This window comes from Mustela putorius, unplaced genomic scaffold (genome assembly GCF_011764305.1).
Source record: "Mustela putorius furo isolate JIRA1106 unplaced genomic scaffold, ASM1176430v1.1 tig00003834_pilon_pilon_pilon, whole genome shotgun sequence".
NCBI classification, from domain to species: domain Eukaryota; kingdom Metazoa; phylum Chordata; class Mammalia; order Carnivora; family Mustelidae; genus Mustela; species Mustela putorius.
In genome coordinates this window covers 9,545,474-9,564,767 of record NW_025421987.1, presented here as the reverse complement: position 1 = coordinate 9,564,767, position 19,294 = coordinate 9,545,474, and positions in this window count along the sequence as shown.

The window sequence follows — 19,294 nt, the reverse complement described above, 5'->3', positions numbered from 1 at the left end:
CAGAAAAGGATTCAGAAGAAGTTATTTGAAGGAAATTTTACTGGTGTCAAGCAGTAGTTATGTTCCTTCTTGTCAAATGCAGCTTCCCTAATTGCAAGATGAACATCCAAGCTCTCTTTGAACCCTCTTGATGGTATTGGGACCTCTAAAAATATTTTCTAAAGGTCATAATATTTAAATCAGCATGCTTAGATGCCATAATGACGAACTATAAAATGTCAGTGTTTATGAATTTGAAGGGCTGTATGGTTATGCTGGTGGCTAGGAGAAATCAAGGTACTATAGTCAAAGAGAATGAGGAATCGTGAGGTGAGTAAATTATTCCATTCAGTCATAAACTTTGCAAGATACAAGGCAAAGTATTGTATGCAGAAAGAGAAAGAATATCTGGGTGGGTAACTTGGTAAATGATTGTATTAAAGGACAGCAAGCCAACCCTGTTGATATGAACTGAAGAAAAGACAAAGGTAGAATGACTGCATTTTGGCCATTTGCAGGGAGCAAGGAATATGCAAATGTTTTCTGTCGCTATGGATTTCTGGGGGAACACATTAGGCAGCCAGACACAATCTGTTTGGAGGGAAGGTAAATAAATGGAAATGGTATTTATGGAAACGTCTGAGGATAAATTTCTTTGTTTACCGATTAAGTGCCTGCACTATACAGTCTTTACAGGGCCCTATGGATGCAGAAATGTTTTTATTATCAGAACAATAAGCTTTGGCAAGGGGACAGTTAAACAAAGGAACCAGTACGAATCTGATGAGTTTGATGAGAGTAGGAGGGAGCTAATTGTGATCCAGTAGGGAGGCAGTTTGGGAATGGGCAATAATCAACTGAAGGAAGAGGAAACCATGCATTTAAGAAGCATGATCAGATGGGAAGGATGTGTTGCTGTAGAAGATGAAAGTGTAGAATTTAAGGAATATAATAAGAAAAATAATCTTAAGTAAAGATGAGTCAGACTAATTTAGATATTTGGACAGCTACTAGATATAATCATAAAATTATTAGCTAGCAAATACCTAGGAAAGCACAGGTACTCAACCATAACTTGATATGATTTTATGAAAGTTAATCATCCTGAAACAATGTAATTTCTCCATGACAGTGATGGCTAAAAAAGCAAGACATTTAATATATCTAGGTTTTAGCAAGGCCTGACACAGATTTGTATGCCATTTTTACTAAGAAATTTAGAATATTTTGTAAAGTCAATGTAGAACTCCAGGGAAGTTTGTACCCATAAATGGCGATCAATGACTATGTGAAAAACTAGGGTCACAAATTGAGAGCTATCCCACTGTGGTCTGTTCTAAGGCCTAGTATTTTTCAAACACTTAATCAATGATTTGGGAGATAGCTTCAGCCACCAGCCTAATGAGCACATTGTCCATTATCATCTTGGAAGGCTGCCAAAACTACAAGACATAAAAATATAATTCAAGTATCCCTGCTTAATTGGGAACTGGTCCATCAAAAGTATGACTTGAAACATAGGGATACACCCTCTAAATTTAGGGAGGGAACACTAGTTCTTTGAGTATAAGCCTTAATACACTAGCATAGCTCCAGCAGACAATAACTAAAGGCAAAGAAGTTCTTTTTTGTCCACAAATCCAATTTATTAAGAATATTCTCATGTCCTAATTGGACTATTGCTTCTCTCTCTTCTTTCATTTAAAAAAGGATGCTACAAAGAACAGACCCAACAAATGTTAATTGATGGAATATGAAAATTTAATGTCAGTTTTTTTTATTCTAAACAGTTGCCACATCTTCTTGCTCTATGTTTTGCCAATAGTAAACATTCAAGCAATATTTGTTGAATGAATTAATGACTTATAAAAAAGAAACTTTAGAGACAACAGATAGTGATTGAAGTAAAATTCATTCATTTCTATTAATTTATTCATTTAAATGGTGTTCATTGTGTTTAGACTATTTTCCAGCCATGCATTGGGCCCTGGGAATATAGTAATGAGTGAGTCATTGAGCTTGCTCAGAAGGAGTAGGAAAAACAAAACAAAACAAAACAAAACAAAAAAAGCAGAGGGAAAAACAAAAGCAGAGAAAAGAAAGAGAGAGAGAGAGAGAGAGGAAGGAAGGAAGGAAAGGAGAGAGGGAGGCAGGCAGGCAGGAAGGAAATATGTCCAATTACATGTGACAAAAACTATAGGAAATGCATGGCAGGACATTAGAGGAAAACAGAGACTAAGAAACCAAATAAACTGATGGTGCTCTAAGGCAAATGTGAATAATGTATGAACTGAATTTTCAAGGATGAGTTATTTTTCACTATAGTGTGTATGTGTGTGTGTGTGTGTGTGTGTGTGTGTGTGTGTTTGGGGAAAGGAGGGTTTTTCATTTTCTGGCAGAGGAAAGAAAATTGATGAAGACATATGAAGGATTTTCTAGGGCATTTACAGACAATCCCTTCTCTCTCTTTAGAAAGGATAGCAATAGAGACAAGATGGCTTAAATAAAATAAAATGGAATTTAACTTAGGCAAGAATTTCTGCCAGTGTTTTAACATTAGAAGGAAATAGACTCACAATATTAAAATTTTTCTAGATGTTTTTAAAAATGAAATTTGAAAAAATTATCTTTGAGACTTTAGCCAGTGGTAGAGCAAGAGATACCACCTTTGTTTCCCCAATGAAAGACAATAATGAAAATAACCCTGGGAGGGCTCAAGAATCCTACCAAGAATCTACAATAAAATCATGGAGTCAAAAATGGAGAATAACTGCACAGAAAGGATAACTGAGGAAATTGGCTTAGCAGAAATGTCTGGAGATAAGTAAAAATGGAGAAGAAAGGGAGAACCAACAGTATCAGCCACACAGTAGGTGCCCTTGGGGTCTCCAGTGGCCTGCTCTCTGGGATTCCCTGGCAGTTTTGCCACTGAGAGCCTCAACGACCCCCACAGCAGCCATGGACTCCCTATAGCTTTCATAGCAGAGGACCCTGTAGTGTTTGTCAGCACAGCTCTGCAAAGGATATACACAGCCTTTGCAGCTGAAGTAACCAACACCCAGAGCTACTGTAGACTCACAGGAGAGGACGATGCTGCTACCTGCCCATAATGGAAGTACAAAACAGCCAGGAAACAATAAAAAAGATGTCAGTAATACATCTCTACATATCAATAATTACCTTAAATATAAATGAACTATATTCTCCAATCAAAAGATACAGAGTGACTGAAAAATTAAAAACAAAAACAAAAACAAGACCCAACTAAATACTGCCTATAAGAAATTTTCTTTAGTTTTGAGGACATACATAGACTGAAAGTAAAGGGACAGGAAAACCTGTTCCATGCAAATGGAAGGCAAGAGAGAGGAGGAATACCTATACTCATACCAGACAAAATAGATTTTAAGTCAAAAACTGTAATAAGAGGAAAAACAAAGTCATTATATAATGACAAAGGGGTTAGTTCTTCAAGAGGACGTGTTTTTGAATTAAAGATATTTGAATTAAATCTGATCTTTTCTCAGGAGTAGAGTGATGAGTGGTGAGGCTGGATAGAAACCAGGGTTTTTAATGGTATAAAATTTGAAGAAGCTTAATTTAAAATTTCCTTCTGTATCAAATAACTATTAAACATTAATTTCATAATTTTAATATAAATGAATCAACATAGCATATAGACAAAGTTCCTTTTAAGTTGTATAAGGATTTAAAATGTAAGGGAAAGGATCACTTGGAAAATGTATTATTGGTTTTGAAAAACTTTCAAATGTTTAAAAAGTAGTTTTCAAATCAATCAGATAGATCCACGTGCAAGTTTTCTCACTACTGAAAAATGAAAACAACTGGAAAAATGAATAAATTTCTAGAAACCTACAACTTACCAAGACTGGCTGATGAAGAAATAGTAAATTATGAATGGATCTATAACTTATAAGGAGATCAAACCAGTAATCAAAAATCTTCCAACAAAGAAAAACCCAGAACCAGATGGCTGCACTGATGAATTCTGCTAAACAAACACAAAAAATTAGTGCTAATCCTCAAATATATGAATGAAAAGGATACTTTTGAACTCATTTTATGAAACCAACATTGCCCTGATACCAGAGCCAGACAGGGACACTACAAAAAAAGAAAACTACATGCCAATATCTCTGATGTACATAGATGCAAAAATTCTCAACATAATACTAGAAACCATACTCAGCAACACATTAAAAGGACTGTACACTGTGATCAAGTCACATTATCCCTGGGGGACAAGGATGGTTCAACATACAGAAATTCAATTTGATACACCACATTAACAAAATGAAGGAGAAAAATTAAATGATTATCTCAATAGATGGAGAAAAAAATCATTTGACAGAATTCAACTTCCTTTCACCATAAAAACTCTCAACAAACTGGTGTAGAAGGAACATACCTCAACATAATAAGGCCATTTATGTCAGGCCCACAGACGACATCATGTTCAATGGTAAAAAGCTAAAAGCTTTTCCTCTAAGATCAGGAAAAACAAAACAAAACAAAACAAAACAAGGATGCCCACTTGTGCCACTTGTATTTAACAGAGCACGGAAAGTTTTAGCTACAGCAATTAAATAAGAAAAGAAATAAAATATATCAAAATTGAAAAGGAAAGAGTAAAACTGTCTCTGTCTGCAGATGACATGATCTTATGAATAGAAACCCCCAAACGCTCCACCAAAATCAATGTTAGAATTAAATGAATTCAGTAAATTGGCAGAATACAAAATTAACATACAAAACTCAGTTACATTTCTATATGCTAACAAACAAACGATCTGAAAGAAAAATTAGGAAAAGAGTCGTAATTCTAATAGCATGAAAAAATGACAGAATTCTTGGAAATAAATGTAATCAAGGAGGTGAGAGAACTACATAGTGAAAAACTATAAGACTTTGATGAAAGAACCTCTCTTATAGTTCAATTAAAAAATTTTCTTTGTTAATTTATCTGGGGAAAAAAATTATTTTAGACCTGGGGCACATGGATGATGCAGTGGGTTGAGACACGGGCTCTTGATTTCAGCTCAGGCAGTACAGGTAATGACTTCAGGGTCGTGAGTTGAAGCCCCAGTTGGGGCTCTGCGCTCAGTCCAGAGTTTTCTTGAGAATCTTTCTCCCGCTGCCTGCACCTCCCGTTTGGGCTCTTTCTCTCTCTCAAATAAATAGATAAATCTTTTTGTTTGTTTGTTTGTTTAAGTATGTAGGACCAGAACTGATCTCTAAAGTTTCTTCTTGCTTTGGGATAAAATCTATTACTTGGGTTATGAAGGAGAAGACACATTTATTAAGCTTTTATTTCATGTCTCCAACGTATTAGGTATTTACACATAGGATATTTATTTTGGTCTTCAAAAATTATTAGTATTTTAATCCTACAAAAGGTTATCTCTCTCATACATAGTCAATTTAGATTGTTAGGGGAATTTTCTCACTGTGTTTATATGAAGAGCCTGACTGAAAGAAGTTTCAAATCATCTATAAGAAGGCAACTTAGCAAATTTAGGGCTGGTTCTTCACGTATCACTGATGCTCACATTTAGAAGAAAGTCCCATGACCAAAACTAATGTTAAAATTAAAAAAAAAAGAAAAAAGAAAGAAAGAAAGAACAGAACAGAACAATGAAACTATGTAACAAAAAGTGGGAAAACTAAAAATATTTGTTGACCACAAAATGACAATCCAAATTTCTTGGTTCTTGATTGGGGGCAATATCTAAATACAATCTGATCAAAATTTTCAAATCTGAGAATTTAAAGGACAGTGCATTATAAGAAGATTCAAATATTTTCTTAACCACAAGAAGATTAAAGATTTTTCTTAATCATAATTTTGTATATTCATTTCTTTTGTAAAAGACACAAGGTTATAAAACTAATGTTTTCTGAACACTATATGATTGTATACTACTTTTTAACAAATTTTCATATCTTTATCTGACAAAATATTAAGAAATATTAGCCAGCACAAAATTTTATCTAGACCCAATATTCATGGACTTCAGAAGTCATGGGGCAATTATTTATTCAAATTGCTTATTGGGAATGTTTTGTTTTGTTTTTTTAAAGATTTTTTATTTACTTGACAGAGAGAGATCACAAGTAGGCAGAGAGGCAAGCAGAGAGAGAGAGAGGAAGAAGCAGGCTCCCTGCCGAGCAGAGAGCCCAATGCAGGACTCGATCCCAGGACCCTGAGACCATGACCTGAGCTGAAGGCAGAGGCTTAATCCACTGAGCCACCCAGGCACCCAGTGGGAATGGTTTTTTTTTTTTTTTTTTTAAAGAATTTACTTATCTGGAAGAGAGAGGGAACACAAGCAGGGGAGTGGCAGAGAAGGAGGAGCAGGCTCCCCACGGGATAAGGAGCCTGATGCTGGACTTGATCCCAGGACCCTGGGATCATAACCTGAGCCAAAGGCAGGACAAACAGAAACAGGCAGAGACAGAGAGAGAGAGAGGTGAATAGGAAGTAGGTTTTTAATGAAGGCACAATCTCAAGGAAATAGGGAATTCTATGTGCTTACAAAAATGAAATTTCATTAGAAGAAATATGACCTTTGCAGCGGACGGTAGTGAAGAGGTACTGCACAGCACAAGTGTGGGAAACACGGACAGGAGACCAGATGTCAGGATGAGTAGCAGACTCTCCTTTGAATGTGTTCTGCTTCTGCCCCAGCCACCTTGTCACTCCTTAGCAGAAAGCTTCTCTTTCTGCTTCTTGGAGTCTCTGGGCCTCAGGGCATCACTGAGAGGAGGAGAAAGAGGAGGTAGAAGAGAAACAAGAGAAGAGAAGATGCAGAATGAGAGGGGAGATGACTTTGTTTCAATTAGGACAGTGTTTTCTATTTATTAATAAAGCCAGGTGAAACAGGAAGATATTTTGTGGAATCTGGAGGATGAGTGAGTGTAACTGGGTCCCTTGCTGGGTTCTAATTACTTTTCACGCAGCCTCAGCAAGATTATCTCTAAGCATCATAAACATCACTTCACAGGAACAGGGGAGTAAGGAGCTATAACTAGCCAAGTGAAGAATAAAGGGATTTATTTCATTGAAGTCCAAGTAGGTAAATGAGCAATCCAAGCTTAGACTGGTTAAGTCACAAAATAAGCAAGTTTGCAGTTAACACACTGCATCTGTTCCTGACCATCACTACAGTTAAGACTTCAAATTTACTAATGATTAGGTGATGAACTTGTTAGGCGTTAAACCCAAGTCCTTGTTAGAAAATAGTGATTATTGTCAAGGATCTTGTTTCTTTCTCTCTTTATATTCTTAGCTCAAGTAACATTTACCAGCAGCAGCAGCAGCAGCAACAACATTGCTATTATTTTGTTAAATGTCCCTAATGATAGGACAAAAAATTTCAAAGTGTAATTACTATGCATTATATGCCAGATTTCTATCTAAGATTTTATATATAGCATATATATATGCCATACACACACACACACGCATATATATATATATATATAATACAAATATATATGAAATGTACATATTATAAATCTTATTTATCCATACTCATCTATGTATAGATATTCCTGGAAAAATCTGTTCTTGGATAAGTTTTAGAAATATATGAATGGGTTTTTTTTCTGAATTTCCATTTGTTTCCAGTAATAGGAAAGACAGTGTCTCTGAACTTTTTTTTTTTAAAGATTTTATTAATTTATTTGACAGACAGAAATCACAAGAGGGCAGAGAGGCAGATAAAGAGAGAGGTAGAAGCAGGTTCCCTGCTGAGCAGAGAGCCCCACGCAGGGCATGATCCCAGAAGCCTGGGATCATGACCTGAGCCAAAGGCAGATGCTTTAACCCACTGAGCGACCCAAGTGCCCCTGAACTTTTTTTTTTTTTAAGATTTTATTTATTTATTTGACAGAGAGAGATCAGAAGTAGGCAGAGAGGCAGGCAGGGAAAGAGGAGGAAGCAGGCTCCCCACTGAGCAGAAAGCCCAATGCAGGCCTCGATCCCAGGACCCTGAGACCATGATCTGAGCGGAGGCGTAACCCATTGAGCCACCCAGGCACCCCTTCCCCACCCCACCCCCCACCAAATTCAGGAGAAAACCATCTTTGATAGTGTGTCACAGTGAGTGCTCTCATCCGGGAATTCAAGGGACTTATTATTTCTGACATCATATCATAGTGGAAGAGACAGCAGCTGCTAACTAAAGTTATCACAATATCTCCCCAAAGAATCACCATGGCAATTCTTTCACTCTACCACCTATATTGCCTTTAAATTGCCTTTCATGTGGCTATACTTTCTTTTTGAAGCTGCCTTGGTTTTATCCAAAGCAATTAAAATGTATTTGAGAGTTTGGAAAATGTAATATATAATTTCCCTGGATTCATTACTCTCCATTGATAATAAACTTAAAATTTGGACATAAAGTCTGTCAAAGACATTTTTAATATTTATGGGTTTCTGCAAATGGAAAAATCTCAAAAAGACATTTACATTTTAATAAATCACACATATTTATATAAGTAATGAACTATCTTTTTTAAAGAATGTAATTATATTCAATTGAAATTGTTCTGGATAATTCAGAACATTCAATAGTCATGTCTATGGTTGATTAAATGTTCCAGTTTTAAGGATGGCCTTTGGACAAGGTCATAGAGACTGCATAGATACACAGAGAAGTTTACTACTGTAGGTTAATATGTGAGCTTTCCCTTTCACATACTTAACCTCCTTTAACTTTGAAAATGCACGTGTATTTATTTGTGGACATCCCGATTTGTCCCTTAGCCGTTGCAATGCTGTTCTTGGAACTGAAGCTAGTTTCTCATAGCTGTGACTCTGAGTAATTGGGAAAACCACCCTGACAGAAAATCCCTTGGCCTATGTACATCAGCATTTATATCCATGGTGACATGACCCAAGAAATAAAAATTCAGGAGATTAAAGACTGAGTGGTCTTGAACCCTGCTTCCAGCAGCTAAGAATCATAATTTGATATCTGGCACAGATTTTTTTCTCTTGACCTACAGAAAATAGGTTAATGATTTTCATGCCTCAGTTTACTTATTTGTGAAATGTAGTATGAAAATAAATCTGATCCCGGGGGAAGAGGTGTTGCTGGGTTTACATGGCGAAGTGTGATGTACATGCTGAGTGAATTCTCACTATGCGCATTATGGCCAGATTATGTTCATGTTGTGTAAAAATGAGCCAATTTGTGGATTCACACAAGTATCATACCTCATATATAAAAGTGAAGGTCAGAAATGTTTTTCAATTGTTATTGTTGAGGATGAGCAAAAACTAAAATTATCTAATGGACAGCTTACAATTTTCTGCATTTTTCGGGGTATGTTGCTTTAGGCCAATAACATGAGAAACTAGTCTGACTTTAATTTATAATAAAATTGGGCTAAATTCACCCAGTTGTTCATTTCTATTACTTATTGCCGTGCTTGTCACATGAATGTATTGATTTTTGTGCCAGCCCCTGTTCTTGTCACAATTTTTGTCATGCAAATTAGCTTCTCTAAATGCAGTACCCTCAGTATACTTTACAAAATATATTGGCATGACATTACAATTTGACCTTTACATCTTAAGACTGAGGAACCAGGCCATTTCAGGACCAAAAGCCATATTCTGCGTTTCATTTTACCCCATTAATTTTCAGATTTTATTGAGCTTTCCACAGAGTCAGGCATGGATTTTGCATAAAACTTTTTTTGAATGTTATGATTGAACACAGGTAGCTCAAATACAGATTTTACATTTTTGAAGCATGGCTAAGCCATCTTTTCGAGCATGTACATTGATTTAAAGGAAAAGCATGAGTAGAAGAAGAAAAATTGTATTATGAATAGAATAAAAATTCAGGAAGAGACTTGAAACATAAAAAAGAAAAGAAAAAATAAAAACAAAAACTCTTTGTTACCAATTCAGAGAGACACTGACGTGATTTTATTTAAAAATTTTCAGAAATTTAGGGGCACCTGGGTGGCTCAGTTGGTTGGGTGACTGACTCTTGATTTCAGTTCAGGTCATGATCTTAGGGTCCTGGAATCGAGTGCTGCATAGGGCTCCATGATCAGTGCAGAATCTGCTCATTCCTCTCCGTCTGCTCCTCCGCCCAATTTGTTCTCGCCCTCCCTCTCTCTAAAATTTAAAAAAAAAAAAAAAAATTTAAGTAAATAAACAAAATATTTCAAAAATTTAATGTCCACAATCTGTGGAACAACATGGAAAACTGAAAGTGCATTTGTGGAGTTTAATAAACTATATTGTGTTTACCCATATTGGCCCTGGGTTACTAACTAGCTAGGAAGTACTTGCCTCTAACACAAACCAAGAGATACAGTGTTTCAGTCACCTGGCCCTTCATTCATTTAAAAATATTCATTGAGCACCTTCTATTTGCTAGGCACTGCTTATTTGTTTCTTTACATTATTATTTATTTATATTTGGGAAATTTTTTATACTTTTACACCCAGTTTTTTGTTGTTGTTGTTGTTGTTTTAGAAGTTTTATAATAATAAAATATTTCCAGAACTTATAGATGGTATTCTTTCATCACAGTAGAGTTTTAAAATAAAAGAATTAATAGAACGAGCACTTTATGGGTAATATTCAACTAATAGTGTGAAGCTGTTGTTTTTACTTTTTTATCATTTCCTGGAAATTTTATTGCCCATTCTATAAAATCAAACTTGATTGTGTTCAAAAGCACATTTGATTTAAGAAAATTAGGAAATATCATAAAAACAGAAGAGTTTTTCAGAAAGATAAATCACTGTAAGCATTTAAAAAATACATTTAAGTAGATATTAAAATTATAAGCATCATTAAGATAAAATAATATCTATATTATTTATAATATATGTCATGTATTATGATTATATATTATATATGTTGTTATTATATATTATATTATTTAATATATAACAAATTGATGTTATCAGTTATGACAACCCATTTTATTTTATTTTATTTTGATTATGTATAGACTCATAAACTTCAGTTTGAAAATTGTTTAAAGTAGCTTACAACCTCTGAATATTCTATCAAGATTGCTCTCCAAGGAGGTTCTGAATCCACAATTCAATCCAAAAGGAAGTTCTGAATCCACAATCCAAACAAATTGTTTCTCAATTTATTTCTGATGTCATTTCAGCTGATACTCAGAATAATCCTACTCGTAGAGCAGAGTCTGAGGAACAAGAAGCAGGGTGATGGGTTCTCTATTGAAGCCTGCATTTTATAGTTGCCTTAATGAGAAAGTGATACAGGCAAGTTAGTGTTGTAGTCATCAAAATTCTCTGAGTGAAGCAGAACCTAAGGACTCAAAGTATGGGATGAAGAAGAAGAGGGGGAGGTAGAGAGAGACACAGAGCACATAAAATGGATGACATGGGCCATGTAGGCATTCAGAATCGTATAGACATTATATTTTATTTTTATTTAAGATTTTATTTATTTATTTGACAGAGAGAGGGATCACAAGTAGACAGAGAGGCAGGCAGAGAGAGAGGGAGAAGCAGGCTCCCCACCAAGCAGAGAGCCTAATGTGGGGCTCAATCCCAGGACCCTGAGATCATGACCTGAGCCGAAGGCAGAGGCTTAACCTACTGAGCCACCCAGGCACCCCTAGACATCATTTTTTATGCCTCTTTACATGAAGTCATCATAAGCCAATGTTGGTCCATAAAGCAAAATTGTGCTTTTTAAGATTCCCAGTAGATAAAGTTAAACAAACAAACAAACAAACAAAGATTCCCAGTAGAGTAACTCCTCATCTTTTTGTTCTGTTTTCTCACAACTCAGAGCAAGTGGTAATGAGCATTAGAAATGACACCGATGAAATACTTCATAGAAAATTCAAATACGTCTTTAATTTATAGCTCATATATCAATGAATAAAATCTTAGTCAAAGGCCATTTTATAGTCGTCATTTTTTAAACAGAGGAAATGAAGTCGATAAACATTCACTTTAGTTTCAGTTAGGTATTGAAAATTGGATTTGGTCAATGGTAATGGAGATGACTATTAATAGAAGTTCTGGAATACAAGATAGGTTACTCTCTTTCTTACACATACACACATGCACACACAGAATGAAGAGTTAGGAGTCTAGGATTGGATCGGTCGGTTCCGAAAGACATCTATCTAAGTTTGCCCTAGCTTCCACTCCCCAAATCACAAGATGGCTGCTAGTGTACCATCCATCTGTGCAAGAAAGAGTTAACTAAGCAGTCTTGAACTGCTCAAACTTTGCACAGCAGGTTCAACACTGGGCATGTCTGTGAATGGATTGGCCTTTGGCCACTCTTTGCAATTGAGGTCTTGGATGTTCTGATAAACATGTTTTGTAGGCTTGAAGCCTTTAACCATGCACCACAAGTTTTTCTAGATAAATTTTACAAGTGTGATTTATAGTTAACACCTGCTTTGGGGATCTGGAGGGACTGGGGTTTAAGTCTTGCAAGCATCGCATGCCCATGTAGCCAATTCCCATTGAAAGCCCTGGATGCCTAGATTTAGACACAGGTGAGCTTCCCTGATTGTAAAAAACTGCACCTGTTTCCAAAAATTGTTGCTAGAGATTAAGCAGATGCTGTGAAACCCCACAGAAAACAGAATCTTGGAAGCTTTAGACTCGTTTCCTCTAGACTTTGTCCCATGAAACTTTTCCCGTTGCTAATTCTGTATTATATCATTTTGCTATAATATACTATAACCATGAAAATCAGGACTCCTGGATCCTGTGAGTCCCTCTAGCAAATCAACAATTCTGAAAGTGGTCTGGGAGCTCTTAACACACTATCATATTCTCATCTGAGGCATTAGAAAGAAAGATGCACAAGGAGAGGGAAAAAATCCTGATCTTGAATCTTCACACAACATCTGTTTAAATCTCAGTTTGCTCCCCTATCTTTATTTTCATCTGGGCAAAATGCCCAGGGTTCTGTTGGCGAGAAAAGGAGAATGAATATTGGGCAGGCAACCAGCTGCATATTTGCCCATCCAAACATCAACCTGCACCTTTTTCCCCATATAAGGAAGAAACACAATCTTCTCTCAAAGGAAACAACCCCACTGTCTCATAGAATTTCTGCCTAGACCTCAAGGCCCAGGATCTCTGAGTTACCTGAAGATCCATACCCATTATGTTGGGTCTGGTTCTCGTGACCTGTAGATTAAAATGCTACAAGAGGAGAATAAGAAACACATAACAGTAAAATGCTACCTCATAAAAATAGCCTTGAGGCCTGGCTTTAGCTGTGGAATTTGTTTCTTGATTGGCCAATCTGATAAGCCCTGATTTATCTCTTGCACATTTATTTTCCTCCAAAGTCCTAACTTTGACCTCTGAGAGAATCTTCCTTGCCCAAGATCTCCTGACCTTAACTGTGGTGAGTATTGAACAGTGTGCCCTTTTGGGAGGCTGTATAGAACACATAGCTTGCTTCCTACTGTTACAGTTTTAAAGGCCCAGAGATTTATTTGTAAATTTTCAGACCCTCTTGAGAGGAACATTTAGGATTTCTTTGGCAGCATAGTTGCCTAAAATTTAGTATGTTTCTGGTTTATTTTTTCCAATCATCATGACCAGTGTCCATGTGGATTGATTACTTTGTCATTGTTACTATATTTCATTATTTGTGAAATATATACTATATTTATATACTGTATTTCATTATTTGTGAAGCTAGCACATCAAAGAAAATAAAAATATTTGTCTCTACCCTTTGGGGGCTTTGAGTCTACTGAGTGAGGTGATACATCAAAAAATGAAGCAGTAAAAAAACAAAAAGGAGCCTATTATTTATATATATATATTTAGAGAGAAGAAAAAAAAAAGGAGATCAGGCACTAAGTGCTACAAGTACAATTTAATAAATACAGAGAGTCTCTGATTCCTGGAGGAGTTTCCAAGGTGATCCCATAAAGGTTTTCTGGAGGAGGTGCCAAGGTGATCCCATAAAGACAGGTATCTAAAATAGCTGGAGGGGAAGAGGAAAGACCTGCTAAAGCCTTAGAACAACTCCTGTATAGGATGCATAGGTAATGAATGGAGAGTATTTCCCTAAGGGACAAGGAAGCATCATGAGCTGTGGACCTACAGATTAATCTCAAAGATTAGAGAGAGTAAATACAAAATGGATGAAACTTAAAGGATACACTATTCCAGATGGAGATCTGGCTACTCCTGAACTACTGTTGTTCAAATAAGTGGAGGCATTCTTGGATGGTTCTGGGACACTGAGGCAGGATAGTAGTGAATCAGGTAAGGTGCCCAGACATTTGATAGGAGGAAATGGAGCTTAGAAGTGATCCGGTTGGTAACTGGATGCTATAAATAAGGTCTAATAGCATGTGGCACCAAACCTAAAGGCAGCCTGCTTTTATCACCACCATCAGTTAATGTGAATTGTCTGGAAATGTTTCACAGATATTTTTTGAGTGTGTTGCAATGAACGCACACCCCATTGCTTCCCCCAACCCTTTCTTTTTCTTCTTCTACCTCCTCTTCTTCCTTCCTTCTAGGCTTTGTCCTTTCTGTACCCCACTGTCATGTTCCTAGGGACAACTAGGGCTACTCCTTTTATCAAAGAGTAGTTCTTAGCCAAAATAAGTTCCTCTTTCATTATTGGTCTCTGTCCTTTGTTTTCTCTCTCCAGCTAGTTTAAGTATAAAAAAGTTTTTATTATAAAGCTAGAAGAATCTCCAAGAAATCCAGCAACAATAGAAATTAGGAAAAGCTCGATTATATTTGTTTTTCTAACGTAAGCTCCAATTCTGCTCATTATGGTACTAGGCACATAGGATGGTAAGAACCATACACTAGAACTTGTACCAAAGACCAAGACAAGACAATTATCATATGATCTCCCTGATATGAGGAGTTTGAGAGGCAAAGTGGGGGAGTTGGGGGGTAGGGAAACAAGATGGGATCGGGAGGGAGACAAACCAGAAGAGACTCAATCTCACAAAACAAACTGAGGGCTGCCCGGAGGGAGGAGGGATATGGAGAGGGTGGTTGGGTTATGGACATTGGGGAGGGTGTGTGCTAGGGTGAGTGCTGTGAAATGTGTAAGCCTGACGATTCACAGACCTGTACCCCTGGGGCAAATAATACATTTTATGTTAATTAAAAAATACTATTAAAAAAAAAGATGAAGACAAACATCTGTGTGGTAAGTATCTGCCACCATGCTTTCAAAGAGAGCAAACATCCCTGAGAATTCCTGCTTCCTTGCATTGCTCACTTCCTCCTTCTGAGTCCATGTGGTTGTACCTACCTGGGAGAAACATGCATAGGTTGCATGGAAATCCACCTTCAAGGGAATCTGAAAATATTATCTACCTATCTATCATCTATCTAATTTATTTATTTAATTTTAGTTTAACTAGCTTATTCATTATAGGAAATTTCATTAGAAAGGGGTTGAAATATTGTTGACTCAAATCATAGTACTTTTAAAACATCTCGCTTAAATTTGTTTAAAGCTATTATTTTATCCTAAGAAATCTTAGAAAGTTATGTGAAGAAACATTAAAATTATTCCCAATAGCAAAAATAGCCAATTTGGTGAATGATACATGTATATATTCATACAGCATATATAATACATGTTATATGTATATATATAATATATAAATACATATATGTATACATATATGTAGTATAAATATACACATATATTTGTACTACCCATCTTTAAATGGCTTAAATATGGAGAACCTTATAAATATGTTCATTCAGAATGTTAAAATACATTTCATTTTCCTGTTCACAATTGCCTAAGTAAGGATTTAACATTAAGTGCAAGAGCTATTAGGGCTATTCATAGTTCCTGGGAAAGTGTTCTGGAAGACACATAAGGCTTGTTTGCCTTCTGTTATTTTCTTTGTGGACTTGTTAGGATGCAGGAGCTACCAGAGTTAGAAAAGCATTAATAAAGGGTGAAGAAGGGGCTCCTGAGTGGCTCAGTCGGTTGAGCATCTGACTCTTGCTATTGGCTCAGGTCATGATTTCATGGATCCTGGGATCGAGCCCCTGTAAGCCTCCAAGCTCAGAATGGAGCTTGCTTAAAGATTCTCCCCCTCTACCCCTCTCTCTGTGTGCATTCTCTCTCTCTCTCTTAGAAATAAATAAATAAATAAATAAATCTTAAAAAAAAAATAAAGGGTGAAGAAAAAGCACAAATATGGAAAAGTTCAATGCAAGTCTCTCTCTCTTTTTTTAAAGATTTTATTTATTCATTTGAGAGAGAGAGAGAGGCAGAAAGAACATAAGCAGGAGGAGAGGCAGAGGGAGGGGGAGAAACAGACCACTGCTGAGCAGGGAGCCCGGTGTGGGGCTTGATCCCAGGACCCTGGAAATCATGACCTGAGCAGAAGGCATATGCTTAACCATCTGAGATACCCAGGCACCCCGCAAATCTCTTAATGTAGAATGAAAGATAATAATGTTAGTAAAGGGACTTGACCTGAAACATTCAGATAAAACAAAGTTTTGAAGATATTATATGAGGCCCAAAGTGATGAATTTACTTTTTCCTATGGTTTGCAAAATATTGGCCCATTTTTTTCATCAGTATTTTACCTTTACAGTTTTCAGAGCACGGGGGCATGAACATTAAGTGCTTTAGGATTTCAAACACCATTCACCATGGTGTTTGTTTTTTATTTTCCTACCCACACTAAAATGAAAACATGCTAGGCAATTTATTTTCAGAATAAACCCCAAAACAACAGAGTTTTAACAAAAAATAGAAATAATCACTGAATTAATAACACAAATTAGAGTTGCAAGTTCCTATTAAGAAGTAGATATTCATCACTGAACTCTACCTCTGAAACTAATAATACACAACATGTTAATTGAATTTTAGTAAAATAAAGATAAAAAAAAAGAAATGGATATTCAAAATAAAAGTCCAGAAAGAAAGAATGAGTAGCTATTTCAGTCAAGAATCTAGGTCTCAGATCATTGGTAAGTCAGTGGACCAAACAGAGTCTGTTTGCTTTCATATAATTGAGGAAAATATTATATAACCAAGTATGTGTGTATGCATATATATACATATGTGTGTGTGTGTGTGTTTTATTTATTTCTGCCAGTTTTCTCTAGCCTGGTCTTTAGCCTTTAATTCATCATATTTTCTCTCTTAATATCTCAAGAGTTAAAATGTTATTTTACTTTTCAATCTAGAAATCCAAATCACAATGATCTTTTTTTTAAAATTAATTTTTTATTTTTTATAAACATATATTTTTATCCCCAGGGGTACAGGTCTGTGAATCACCAGGTTTACACACTTCACAGCACTCACCAAAGCACATACCCTCCCCAATGTCCATAACCCCACCCCCCCTTCTCCCAACCCCCCTCCCCCCAGCAACCCTCAGTTTGTTTTGTGAGATTAAGAGTCACTTATGGTTTGTCTCCCTCCCAATCCCATCTTGTTTCATTGATTCTTCTCCTACCCACTTAAGCCCCCATGTTGCATCACCACTTCCTCATATCAGGGAGATCATATGATAGTTGTCTTTCTCTGCTTGACTTATTTCGCTAAGCATGATACGCTCTAGTTCCATCCATGTTGTCGCAAATGGCAAGATTTCATTTCTTTTGATGGCTGCATAGTATTCCATTGTGTATATATACCACATCTTCTTGATCCATTCATCTGTTGATGGACATCTAGGTTCTTTCCATAGTTTGGCTATTGTGGACATTGCTGCTATAAACATTCGGGTGCATGTGCCCCTTTGGATCACTATGTTTGTATCTTTAGGGTAAATACCCAATAGTGCAATTGCTGGGTCATAGGGCAGTTCTATTTTCAACATTTTGAGGAACCTCCATGCTGTTTTCCAGAGTGGCTGCACCAGCTTGCATTCCCACCAACAGTGTAGGAGGGTTCCCCTTTCTCCGCATCCTCGCCAGCATCTGTCATTTCCTGACTTGTTGATTTTAGCCATTCTGACTGGTGTGAGGTGATATCTCATTGTGCTTTTGATTTGTATTTCCCTGATGCCGAGTGATATGGAGCACTTTTTCATGTGTCTGTTGGCCATCTGGATGTCTTCTTTGCAGAAATGTCTGTTCATGTCCTCTGCCCATTTCTTGATTGGATTATTTGTTCTTTGGGTGTTGAGTTTGCTAAGCTCTTTATAGATTCTGGACACTAGTCCTTTATCTGATATGTCGTTTGCAAATATCTTCTCCCATTCTGTCAGTTGTCTTTTGATTTTGTTAACTGTTTCCTTTGCTGTGCAAAAGCTTTTGATCTTGATGAAATCCCAATAGTTCATTTTTGCCCTTGCTTCCCTTGCCTTTTGCGTTGTTCCTAGGAAGATGTTGCTGCGGCAGAGGTCGAAGAGGTTGCTGCCTGTGTTCTCCTCAAGGATTTTGATGGATTCCTTTCGCACATTGAGGTCCTTCATCCATTTTGAGTCTATTTTTGTGTGTGGTGTAAGGAAATGGTCCAATTTCATTTTTCTGCATGTGGCTGTCCAATTTTCCCAACACCATTTATTGAAGAGGCTGTCTTTTTTCCATTGGACATTCTTTCCTGCTTTGTCGAAGATTAGTTGACCATAGAGTTGAGGGTCTATTTCTGGGCTCTCTATTCTGTTCCATTGATCTATGTGTCTGTTTTTGTGCCAGTACCATGCTGTCTTGATGATGACAGCTTTGTAATAGAGCTTGAAGTCCGGAATTGTGATGCCACCAACGTTGGCTTTCTTTTTCAATATCCCTTTGGCTATTCGAGGTCTTTTCTGGTTCCATATAAATTTTAGCATTATTTGTTCCATTCTATCAAAGTACCATCCATCTTTTTCAAAGAAATGGCACAATGATCTTTTTGTGATCTTTCCTTTTCTTGGCTCAGGTTTCTTTCTTTCTTTCTTTCTTTTTAAGATATTATTTATTTACTTGACAGAGAGAGAGAGACATTGAGAGAGGGAACACAAGCCAGGGGAGAGGGAGAGGAAGAGGCAGGCTTCCTGCTTCCCCAGGACCCTGGGATCATGACCTGAGCTGAAGGCAGCTGCTCAGTGACTGAGCCACCCAGGCACCCCTTGGTTCAGTTTTCTTTTCTTTTCACTCTCCAAATTCTGTCCTATGCGATCTTATGCATATCCATGTACTGATAAGTGATACATGTATGTTTATACCCCACACAAGAAAGGGTTTTGAAATAGTGTATACACAGAGCTTTAGATATATATAGTTTAGAACTCATATATATATGCACATATAGTATTTATTTGTATGCATATATATGTGCACATA